The 12,026-nt window shown below is 59.2% G+C and overlaps 1 protein-coding gene across 2 annotated transcripts in view; it reads left to right on the forward strand.

Moving 5' to 3' along the window:
• Positions 1 to 12,026, forward strand: part of LOC138801701 (phosphatidylserine decarboxylase proenzyme, mitochondrial-like) — a 112,853-nt gene that overhangs the window by 81,364 nt on the left and 19,463 nt on the right. The window lies entirely within an intron of this gene.

Consider the following 12,026-nt stretch of genomic DNA (forward strand, 5'->3'; position numbering starts at 1 on the left):
CACACTATATATATATATATATATATATATATATATATATATATATATATATATATATATATATATATACACACACACACATAGTATACACCTAGTACATATATACATACACATAGTACATATAGTACATACAGTCATGGCCAAAAGTTGAGAATGACACAAATATAAATTCTTACAAAGTCTACTGCTTCAGTTTTTAAAATGACAATTTGCATATACTCCAGAATGTTATACAGGGGGATCAGCTTATCAGCAATTACTTGCACAGTCAATATTTGCCTAGAAAATGAACTTTATCCCCCAAAACACATTTCACCATCATTGCAGCCCGGCCTTACAAGGAGCAGCTAACATTGTTTCAGTGATCGCTCCAGTAACACAGCTGTGGGTGTTGATGAGGACAGGGCTGGAGATCAATCTGTCATGATTAAGTAAGAATGACACCACTGGACACTTTAAAAGGAGGCTGGTGCTTGGCATCATTGTTTCTCTTCTGTTACCATGGTTATCTCTAAAGAAACACGTGCAGTCATCATTGCACTGCACAAAAATGGCCGAACAGGGAAGAGTATCGCAGCTAGAAAGATTGCACCTCAGTCACCAATCTATCGCATCATCAGGAACTTCAAGAAGAGAGGTTCCATTGTTGCCAAAAAGGCTCCAGGGCGCCCAAGAAAGACCAGCAAGCGCCAGGACCGTCTCTTAGAAGTGTGGTCAGCTGCGGGATGGGGCTACCAGCAGTGCAGAGCTTGGTCAGGAATGGCAGCAGGCAGGTGTGAGGGCATCTGCACTGTGCACTGTGAGGGGGAGACTCTTGGAGCAAGGCCTGGTCTCATGGAGGGCAGCAAAGAAGCCACTTCTCTCCAGAAAAACATCAGGGACAGACTGATATTCTGCAAAAGGTCCAGGGAGTGGACTGCTGAGAACTGGGGGAAAGGTCCAGGGAGAGGACTGCTGAGGACTGGCGGAAAGGTCCAGGGAGAGGACTGCTGAGGACTGGGGAAAAGGTCCAGGGAGTGGACTGCTGAGGACTGGGGGAAAGGTCCAGGGAGAGGACTGCTGAGGACTGGGGAAAAGGTCCAGGGAGTGGACTGCTGAGGACTGGGGGAAAGGTCCAGGGAGAGGACTGCTGAGGACTGGGGGAAAGGTGCAGGGAGCCGACTGCTGAGGACTGGGGGAAAGGTGCAGGGAGCCGACTGCTGAGGACTGGGGGAAAGGTGCAGGGAGCCGACTGCTGAGGACTGGGGGAAAGGTCCAGGGAGCGGAGTGCTGAGGACTGGGGGAAAGGTGCAGGGAGCGGAGTGCTGAGGACTGGGGGAAAGGTGCAGGGAGCGGAGTGCTGAGGACTGGGGGAAAGGTGCAGGGAGCGGAGTGCTGAGGACTGGGGGAAAGGTGCAGGGAGCGGAGTGCTGAGGACTGGGGGAAAGGTGCAGGGAGCGGAGTGCTGAGGACTGGGGGAAAGGTGCAGGGAGCGGAGTGCTGAGGACTGGGGGAAAGGTGCAGGGAGAGGACTGCTGAGGACTGGGGGAAAGGTGCAGGGAGCGGACTGCTGAGGACTGGGGGAAAGGTGCAGGGAGCGGACTGCTGAGGACTGGGGGAAAGGTGCAGGGAGCGGACTGCTGAGGACTGGGGGAAAGGTGCAGGGAGCGGACTGCTGAGGACTGGGGGAAAGGTGCAGGGAGCGGACTGCTGAGGACTGGGGGAAAGGTGCAGGGAGCGGACTGCTGAGGACTGGGGGAAAGGTGCAGGGAGCGGACTGCTGAGGACTGGGGGAAAGGTGCAGGGAGCGGACTGCTGAGGACTGGGGGAAAGGTGCAGGGAGCGGACTGCTGAGGACTGGGGGAAAGGTGCAGGGAGCGGACTGCTGAGGACTGGGGGAAAGGTGCAGGGAGCGGACTGCTGAGGACTGGGGGAAAGGTGCAGGGAGCGGACTGCTGAGGACTGGGGGAAAGGTGCAGGGAGCGGACTGCTGAGGACTGGGGGAAAGGTGCAGGGAGCGGACTGCTGAGGACTGGGGGAAAGGTGCAGGGAGCGGACTGCTGAGGACTGGGGGAAAGGTGCAGGGAGTGGACTGCTGAGGACTGGGGGAAAGGTGCAGGGAGCGGACTGCTGAGGACTGGGGGAAAGTCATGGTCTCTGATGAATCCCCTTTCCGATTGTTTGGGACATCTGGGAAACAGCTTATTGGGAGAAGATGAGGTGAGCGCTACCACCAGTCTTGTCTCATGCCGACTGTAACCGGCATCCTGAAACCATTCATGTGTGGGGTTGCTTCTCGGCCAAGGGGATCTTCTCTCTCACAGTCTCACAGCCTAAAAACACGGCCATGAATAAAGAATGGGAACTTCTCCCAACCGGCCAAGAGCAGTTTGGCCACCAACAATGCCTTTTCCAGCATGATGGAGCATCTGCCATAAAGCAAAGGTGATAACTAAATGGCTCAGGGAACAAAAGAAAGAGATTTTGGGTCCATGGCCTGGAAACTCCCCAGATCTTCATCCCATTGAGAACTTGTGGTCAATCATCAAGAGACGGGTGGACAAACAAAAACCAACAAATTCTGACAAAATGGAAGCATTGATTGTACAAGAATGGACGGCTATCAGTCAGGATTTGGTCCAGAAGTTGTGTGAGAGCAGCCGGGGAGAATTGCAGAGTCCTGAAGAAGAAGCCGCAACACTGCAAATATTATAGACTTGCTGCATTACTGTCAGGAACCGGACAGCAAGACAAGACAGTGAGCCCTAAGCACAGCCCCGCCCACTGTCCCTACCTACTTGCCACAATCTGCCCTACGATGGCGGCGAGCAACTGGGCGGCGGTCCCTGCACTGGCTAGGTGGGACACAAAGACAAGACAGACAAACACAATAAAGAAGAGTTCACAGTCCGGGTCACAACAATCAGGCAGCGCAGTACAAAATCACAATACAATAGTCGTAGTCAGTGGCCAGGCAATACGGTCAGGGGCAGCGGCTAGCAAGGTTAGTCAGAGAGCGAGGATGGTCAGAGAGCGAGGATGGTCAGAGAGCGAGGATAATCAGAGAGCGAGGATAATCAGAGAGCGAGGATAATCAGAGAGCGAGGATGGTCAGAGAGCGAGGATAATCAGAGAGCGAGGATGGTCAGAGAGCGAGGATGGTCAGAGAGCGAGGATGGTCAGAGAGCGAGGATGGTCAGAGAGCGAGGATGGTCAGAGAGCGAGGATGGTCAGAGAGCGAGGATGGTCAGAGAGCGAGGATGGTCAGAGAGCGAGGATGGTCAGAGAGCGAGGATGGTCAGAGAGCGAGGATGGTCAGAGAGCGAGGATAATCAGAGAGCGAGGATAATCAGAGAGCGAGGATAATCAGAGAGCGAGGATGGTCAGAGAGCGAGGATGGTCAGAGAGCGAGGATGGTCAGAGAGCGAGGATGGTCAGAGAGCGAGGATGGTCAGAGAGCGAGGATGGTCAGAGAGCGAGGATAGTCAGAGAGCGAGGATGGTCAGAGAGCGAGGATGGTCAGAGAGCGAGGATGGTCAGAGAGCGAGGATGGTCAGAGAGCGAGGTAACAGGATGAGAGACAGATAATGGCAAAACCACAAGCAAAGACGCGCTCACATAGGGTCCATTTACACAGAAAGATTATCTGCCAAAGATTTGAAGCCAAAGCCAGGAATGGATTTGGGAAGAGGAGAAATCTCAGGCTTTCCTTTATGACCTGATCTCTGTTTATAGTCTGTTCCTGGCTTTGGCTTCAAATCTTTGGCAGATAATCTTTCTGTGTAACTGGGGTAGACTGGGGTAGTTATATAGGAGGCCGGGGGTCCAGGATGTAATGACCCCCCCCCCCCCCCTGATCTCCGAGCACAGACTGGGGTAGTTATATAGGAGGCCGGGGGTCCAGGATGTAATGACCCCCCCCCCCCCTGATCTCTGAGCACAGACTGGGGTAGTTATATAGGAGGCCGGGGGTCCAGGATGTAATGACCCCCCCCCCCCCTGATCTCCGAGCACAGACTGGGGTAGTTATATAGGAGGCCGGGGGTCCAGGATGTAATGACCCCCCCCCCCTGATCTCTGAGCACAGACTGGGGTAGTTATATAGGAGGCCGGGGGTCCAGGATGTAATGACCCCCCCCCCCTGATCTCCGAGCACAGACTGGGGTAGTTATATAGGAGGCCGGGGGTCCAGGATATAATGGGACCCCCCCCCCCCCCCCCTGATCTCAGAGCACAGACTGGGGTAGTTATATAGGAGGCCGGGGGTCCAGGATGTAATGACCCCCCCCCCCCCCCCCCCTGATCTCCGAGCACAGACTGGGGTAGTTATATAGGAGGCCGGGGGTCCAGGATGTAATGACCCCTCCCCCCCTGATCTCCGAGCACAGACTGGGGTAGTTATATAGGAGGCCGGGGGTCCAGGATGTAATGACCCCCCCCCCCCCCCCCCCTGATCTCCGAGCACAGACTGGGGTAGTTATATAGGAGGCCGGGGGTCCAGGATGTAATGACCCCTCCCCCCCTGATCTCCGAGCACAGACTGGGGTAGTTATATAGGAGGCCGGGGGTCCAGGATGTAATGACCCCCCCCCCCCTGATCTCTGAGCACAGACTGGGGTAGTTATATAGGAGGCCGGGGGTCCAGGATATAATGGGACCCCCCCCCCCCCCCCCTGATCTCAGAGCACAGACTGGGGTAGTTATATAGGAGGCCGGGGGTCCAGGATGTAATGACCCCCCCCCCCCCCCCCCTGATCTCCGAGCACAGACTGGGGTAGTTATATAGGAGGCCGGGGGTCCAGGATGTAATGACCCCTCCCCCCCTGATCTCCGAGCACAGACTGGGGTAGTTATATAGGAGGCCAGGGGTCCAGGATGTAATGACCCCCCCCCCCCCCCCCCTGATCTCCGAGCACAGACTGGGGTAGTTATATAGGAGGCCGGGGGTCCAGGATGTAATGACCCCTCCCCCCCTGATCTCCGAGCACAGACTGGGGTAGTTATATAGGAGGCCGGGGGTCCAGGATGTAATGAACCCCCCCCCCCTGATCTCCGAGCACAGACTGGGGTAGTTATATAGGAGGCCGGGGGTCCAGGACATAATGACCCCCCCCCCCCCCCGATCTCCGAGCACAGACTGGGGTAGTTATATAGGAGGCCGGGGGTCCAGGACATAATGACCCCCCCCCCCCCCCCTGATCTCCGAGCACAGACTGGGGTAGTTATATAGGAGGCCGGGGGTCCAGGATGTAATGGGACCCCCCCCCCCCTGATCTCCGAGCACAGACTGGGGTAGTTATATAGGAGGCCGGGGGTCCAGGATGTAATGGGACCCCCCCCCCCTGATCTCCGAGCACAGACTGGGGTAGTTATATAGGAGGCCGGGGGTCCAGGATGTAATGACCCCCCCCCCCCTGATCTCTGAGCACAGACTGGGGTAGTTATATAGGAGGCCGGGGGTCCAGGATATAATGGGACCCCCCCCCCCCCCCCCTGATCTCAGAGCACAGACTGGGGTAGTTATATAGGAGGCCGGGGGTCCAGGATGTAATGACCCCTCCCCCCCCCCCCTGATCTCCGAGCACAGACTGGGGTAGTTATATAGGAGGCCGGGGGTCCAGGACATAATGACCCCCCCCCCCCCCCGATCTCCGAGCACAGACTGGGGTAGTTATATAGGAGGCCGGGGGTCCAGGACATAATGACCCCCCCCCCCCCCCCCTGATCTCCGAGCACAGACTGGGGTAGTTATATAGGAGGCCGGGGGTCCAGGATGTAATGGGACCCCCCCCCCCCCTGATCTCCGAGCACAGACTGGGGTAGTTATATAGGAGGCCGGGGGTCCAGGACATAATGACCCCCCCCCCCCCCCCCCGATCTCCGAGCACAGACTGGGGTAGTTATATAGGAGGCCGGGGGTCCAGGATATAATGGGACCCCCCCCCCCCTGATCTCCGAGCACAGACTGGGGTAGTTATATAGGAGGCCGGGGGTCCAGGATATTATGGGACCCCCCCCCCCTGATCTCCGAGCACAGACTGGGGTAGTTATATAGGAGGCCGGGGGTCCAGGATGTAATGGGACCCCCCCCCCCCCCCTGATCTCCGAGCACAGACTGGGGTAGTTATATAGGAGGCCGGGGGTCCAGGATGTAATGACCCCCCCCCCCCCCCCCCCCCCCCCCCGATCTCCGAGCACAGACTGGGGTAGTTATATAGGAGGCCGGGGGTCCAGGATATAATGACCCCCCCCCCCCCTGATCTCCGAGCACAGACTGGGGTAGTTATATAGGAGGCCGGGGGTCCAGGACATGTAATGACCCCCCCCCCCCCCTGATCTCCGAGCAACAGACTGGGGTAGTTATATAGGAGGCCGGGGGTCCAGGATGTAATGGACCCCCCCCCCCCCCCTGATCTCCGAGCACAGACTGGGGGTAGTTATATAGGAGGCCGGGGGTCCAGGATGTAATGACCCCCCCCCCCCCCTGATCTCCGAGCACAGACTGGGGGTAGTTATATAGGAGGCCGGGGGTCCAGGATGTAATGACCCCCCACCCCCTGATCTCCAGAGCACAGACTGGGTAGTTATATAGGAGGCCGGGGGTCCAGGATGTAATGACCCCCCCCCCCCCGATCTCCGAGCACAGACTGGGGTAGTTATATAGGAGGCCGGGGGTCCAGGATGTAATGGACCCCCCCCCCCCTCCCTGATCTCCGAGCACCAGACTGGGGTAGTTATATATGGAGGCCGGGGGTCCAGGATGTAATGACCCCTCCCCCCCTGATCTTCCGAGCACAGACTGGGGTAGTTATATAGGAGGCCGGGGGTCCAGGATGTAATGACCCCCCCCCCCCCCTGATCTCTGAGCACAGACTGGGGTAGTTATATAGGAGGCCGGGGTCCAGGATGTAATGACCCCATCCCCCCCCTGATCTCCGAGCACAGACTGGGGTAGTTATATAGAGGGCCGGGGTCCAGGATGTAATGACCCCCCCCCCCCCCCGATCTCCGAGCACAGACTGGGGTAGTTATATAGGAGGCCGGGGGTCCAGGATATAATGGACCCACCCCCCCCCCCCGATCTCCGAGCACAGACTGGGGTAGTTATATAGGAGGCCGGGGGTCCAGGATGTAATGACCCCCCCCTCCCCCCTGATCTCCGAGCACAGACTGGGGTAGTTATATAGGAGGCCGGGGTCCAGGACTAATGACCCCCCCCCCCACCCCCCACCCCCCCACTGATCTACGAGCACAGACTGGGGTAGTTATATAGGAGGCCGGGGGGTCCAGGACATAATGACCCCCCCCCCCCCCCCCCTGATCTCCGAGCACAGACTGGGTAGTTATATAGGAGGCGGGGGTCCAGGATTGTAAGGGACCCCCCCCCCCCGATCTCCGAGCACAGACTGGGGTAGTTATATAGGAGGCGGGGGTCCAGGATGTAATTGGACCCCCTCCCCCCCCCCTGATCTACCGAGCACAGACTGGGGTAGTTATATAGGAGGCCGGGGGTCCAGGATGTAAGGACCCCCCCCCCCCCTCTGATCTCCGAGCACAGACTGGTGGTAGTGTATATAGGAGGGCCGGGGGTCCAGGATATAATGGGAACCCACCCCCCCTGATCTCTGAGCACAGGACTGGGGTAGTTATATAGGAGGGGCCGGGGGTCCCAGGATGTTAATGACCACCTCCCCCCCCCCTGATCTCCGAGCACAGACTGGGTAGTTATATAGGAGGCCGGGGGTCCAGGATATAATGGGACCCCCCCCCCCTGATCTCTGAGCACAGGACTGGGGTAGTTATATAGGAGGCCGGGGGTCCAGGATGTAATGGGACCCCCCCCCCCCTGATCTCCGAGCACAGACTGGGGTAGTTATATAGGAGGCCGGGGGCCAGGATGTAATGACCCCTCCCCCCCCCCCCGATCTCCGAGCACAGACTGGGGTAGTTATATAGGAGGCCGGGGGTCCAGGACATAAGGACCCCCCCCCCCCCCCTGATCTCCGAGCCACAGACTGGGGTAGTTATATAGGAGGCCGGGGGTCCAGGACTATAATGACCCCCCCCCCCCCCCCTGATCTCCGAGCACAGACTGGGGTAGTTATATAGGAGGCCGGGGGTCCAGGATGTAATGACCCCCCCCCCCTGATCTCCGAGCACAGACTGGGGTAGTTATATAGGAGGCCGGGGGTCCAGGATATAATGGGACCCCCCCCCCCTGATCTCTGAGCACAGACTGGGGTAGTTATATAGGAGGCCGGGGGTCCAGGACATAATGAACCCCCCCCCCCCCCCCTGATCTCCGAGCACAGACTGGGGGTCGTTATATAGGAGGCCGGGGGTCCAGGATGTATGACCCCTCCCCCCCTGATCTCCGAGCACAGACTGGGGTAGTTATATAGGAGGCCGGGGGTCCAGGACTGTAATGACCCCCCCCCCCCCCCCCCCCCCGATCTCCGAGCACAGACTGGGGTAGTTATATAGGAGGGCCGGGGGGTCCAGGATATAATGACCCCCCCCCCCCCGATCTCGAGCACAGGACTGGGGTAGTTATATAGGAGGCCGGGGTCCAGGATGTAATGACCCCCCCCCCCCCCTGATCTCCGAGCACAGACTGGGGTAGTTATATAGGCGGCCGGGGGTCCAGGACATAATGACCCCCCCCCCCCCTGAATCTCCGAGCACAGACTGGGGTAGTTATATAGGAGGCCGGGGGTCCAGGATATAATGGGACCCCCCCCCCCCCCCTGATCTCCGAGCCCAGACTGGGGTAGTTATATAGGAGGCCGGGGGTCCAGGATGTAATTGGGACCCCCCCCCCCCTGATCTCCGAGCACAGACTGGGGTAGTTATATAGGAGGCCGGGGGTCCAGGATTGTAATTGGACCCCCTCCCCCCCCCCCCTGATCTCCGAGCACAGACTGGGGTAGTTATATAGGAGGCCGGGGGTCCAGGATGTAATGACCCCCCCCCCCCCTGATCTCCGAGCACAGGACTGGGGTAGTTATATAGGAGGCCGGGGGTCCAGGATATAATGGGACCCCCCCCCCCCCTGATCTCCTGAGCACAGACTGGGGTAGTTATATAGGAGGCCGGGGGTCCAGGATGTAATGACCCCTCCCCCCCCCCTGATCTCCGAGCACAGACTGGGGTAGTTATATAGGAGGCCGGGGGTCCAGGATATAATGGGACCCCCCCCCCCTGATCTCTGAGCACAGACTGGGGTAGTTATATAGGAGGCCGGGGGGTCCAGGATGTAATGACCCCCCCCCCCCCCCCCCGATCTCCGAGCACAGACTGGGGTAGTTATATAGGAGGGCCGGGGGTCCAGGATATAATGACCCCCCCCCCCCCTGATCTCCGAGCACAGACTGGGGTAGTTATATAGGAGGGCCGGGGGTCCAGGATGTAATGACCCCCCCCCCCTGATCTCCGAGCACAGACTGGGTAGTTATATATGAGGCCGGGGGGTCCAGGATATAATGGGACCCCCCCCCCCCTGATCTCTGAGCACAGACTGGGTAGTTATATAGGAGGCCGGGGGTCCGGACATAATGACCCCCCCCCCCCCCCCCCCTGATCTCCGAGCACAGCTGGGGTAGTTATATAGGAGGGCCGGGGGTCCAGGATGTAATTGGGACCCCCCCCCCTGATCGCTCCGAGCACAGACTGGGGTAGTTATATAGGAGGCCGGGGGGTCCAGGATGTAATGGACCCCCCCCCCCCGATCTCCGAGCACAGACTGGGGTAGTTATATAGGAGGCCGGGGGTCCAGGATGTAATGACCCCCCCCCCCCCCCCTGATCTCCGAGCACAGACTGGGGTAGTTATATAGGAGGCCGGGGGTCCCGGATATGTAATGGACCCCCCCCCCCCTCCCCCGATCTCCGAGCACAGACTGGGGTAGTTATATGGAGGCCGGGGGTCCAGGATGTAATGACCCCGCCCCCCCCTGATCTCCGAGCACAGACTGGGTAGTTATATAGGAGGTCGGGGGTCCAGATGTAATGACCCCCCCCCCCCCTGATCTCCGAGCACAGACTGGGGTAGTTATATAGGAGGCCGGGGGTCCAGGATGTATGACCCCCCCCCCCACCGATCTCCGAGCACAGACGGGGTAGTTATATAGGAGGCGGGGGGTCCAGGATGTAATGACCCCCCCCCCCCCGATCTCCGAGCACAGACTGGGGTAGTTATATAGGAGGCCGGGGGTCCAGGAGTAATGACCCCCCCCCCCCCCTGATCTCCGAGCACAAGACTGGGGTAGTTATATAGGAGCCGGGGGTCCAGGATGTAATGACCCCCCCCCCCCCCTGAATCTCGAGCACAGACTGGGGTAGTTATATAGGAGGCCGGGGGTCCAGGATGTATGGGACCCCCCCCCCCCCCTGATCTCCGAGCACAGACTGGGGTAGTTATATAGGAGGCCGGGGGTCCAGGATGTAATGACCCCCCCCCCCTGATCTCCGAGCACAGACTGGGGTAGTTATATAGAAGGCCGGGGGTCCAGGATGTAATGGGACCCCCCCCCCCTCCCCCGATCTCCGAGCACAGACTGGGGTAGTTATATAGGAGGCCGGGGGTCCAGGATGTAATGACCCCCCCCCTTCCCCCCTGATCTCCGAGCACAGACTGGGGTAGTTATATAGGAGGCCGGGGGTCCAGGATGTAATGGGACCCCCCCCCCCCTGATCTCCGAGCACAGACTGGGGTAGTTATATAGGAGGCCGGGGTCCAGGATGTAATGACCCCCCCCCCCCCTGATCTCCGAGCACAGACTGGGGTAGTTATATAGGAGGCCGGGGGTCCAGGATGTAATGGGACCCCCCCCCCCCCCCTGATCTCCGAGCACAGACTGGGGGTAGTTATATAGGAGGCCGGGGTCCAGGATATAATGACCCCCCCCCCCCCCCCCCCCCCCCCCATCTCCGAGCACAGACTGGGGTAGTTATATAGGAGGCCGGGGGTCCAGGATGTAATGGGACCCCCCCCCCCGATCTCCGAGCACAGACTGGGGTAGTTATATAGGAGGCCGGGGGTCCAGGATGTAATGACCCCCCCACTGATCTCCGAGCACAGACTGGGGTAGTTATATAGGAGGCCGGGGGTCCAGGATGTAATGACCCCCCCCCCCCCTGATCTCCGAGCACAGACTGGGGTAGTTATATAGGAGGCCGGGGGTCCAGGAGTAATGGGACCCCCCCCCCCCCTGATCTCCGAGCACAGCTGGGGTAGTTAATATAGGAGGCCGGGGGTCCCAGGATGTAATGACCCCCCCCCCCTGATCTCCGAGCACAGACTGGGTAGTTATATAGGAGGCCGTGGGGTCCAGGAAGGTAATGACCCCTCCCCCCCCCCCCCCATCTCCGAGCACAGACTGGGGTAGTTATATAGGAGGCCGGGGTCCAGGATGTAATGACCCCCCCCCCCCCCTGATCTCCGAGCACAGACTGGGGTAGTTTATTATAGGAGGCGGGGGTCCAGGATATAATGGGACCCCCCCCCCTGATCTCCGAGCACAGACTGGGGGTAGTTATATAGGAAGGCCGGGGGTCCAGGATGTAATGACCCCCCCCCCCCCTGATCTCCCGAGCACAGACTGGGGTAGTTATATAGGAGGCCAGGGGGGTGGTCCAGGATGTAATGGGACCCCCCCCCCCCTGATCTCCGAGCACAGACTGGGGTAGTTATATAGGAGGCCGGGGTCCAGGATGTAATGACCCCCCCCCCCCCTGATCTCCGAGCACAGAACTGGGGTAGTTATATAGGAGGCCGGGGGTACAGGAATGTAATGACCCCCCCCCCCCCCCTGATTCTCCGAGCACAGACTGGGGTAGTTATATAGGAGGCCGGGGGTCCAGGATGTAATGACCCCCCCCCCCCCCCCTGCTCTCCGAGCACAGACTGGGGTAGTTATATAGGAGGCCGGGGGTCCAGGATATAATGGTACCCCCCCCCCTGATCTCTGAGCACAGACTGGGGTAGTTATATAGGAGGCCGGGGGTCCCAGGATTGTAATGACCCCCCCCCCCCCCTGATCTCCGAGC

Source organism: Dendropsophus ebraccatus, chromosome 9 (assembly GCF_027789765.1).
Source record: "Dendropsophus ebraccatus isolate aDenEbr1 chromosome 9, aDenEbr1.pat, whole genome shotgun sequence".
Lineage (NCBI taxonomy): Eukaryota > Metazoa > Chordata > Amphibia > Anura > Hylidae > Dendropsophus > Dendropsophus ebraccatus.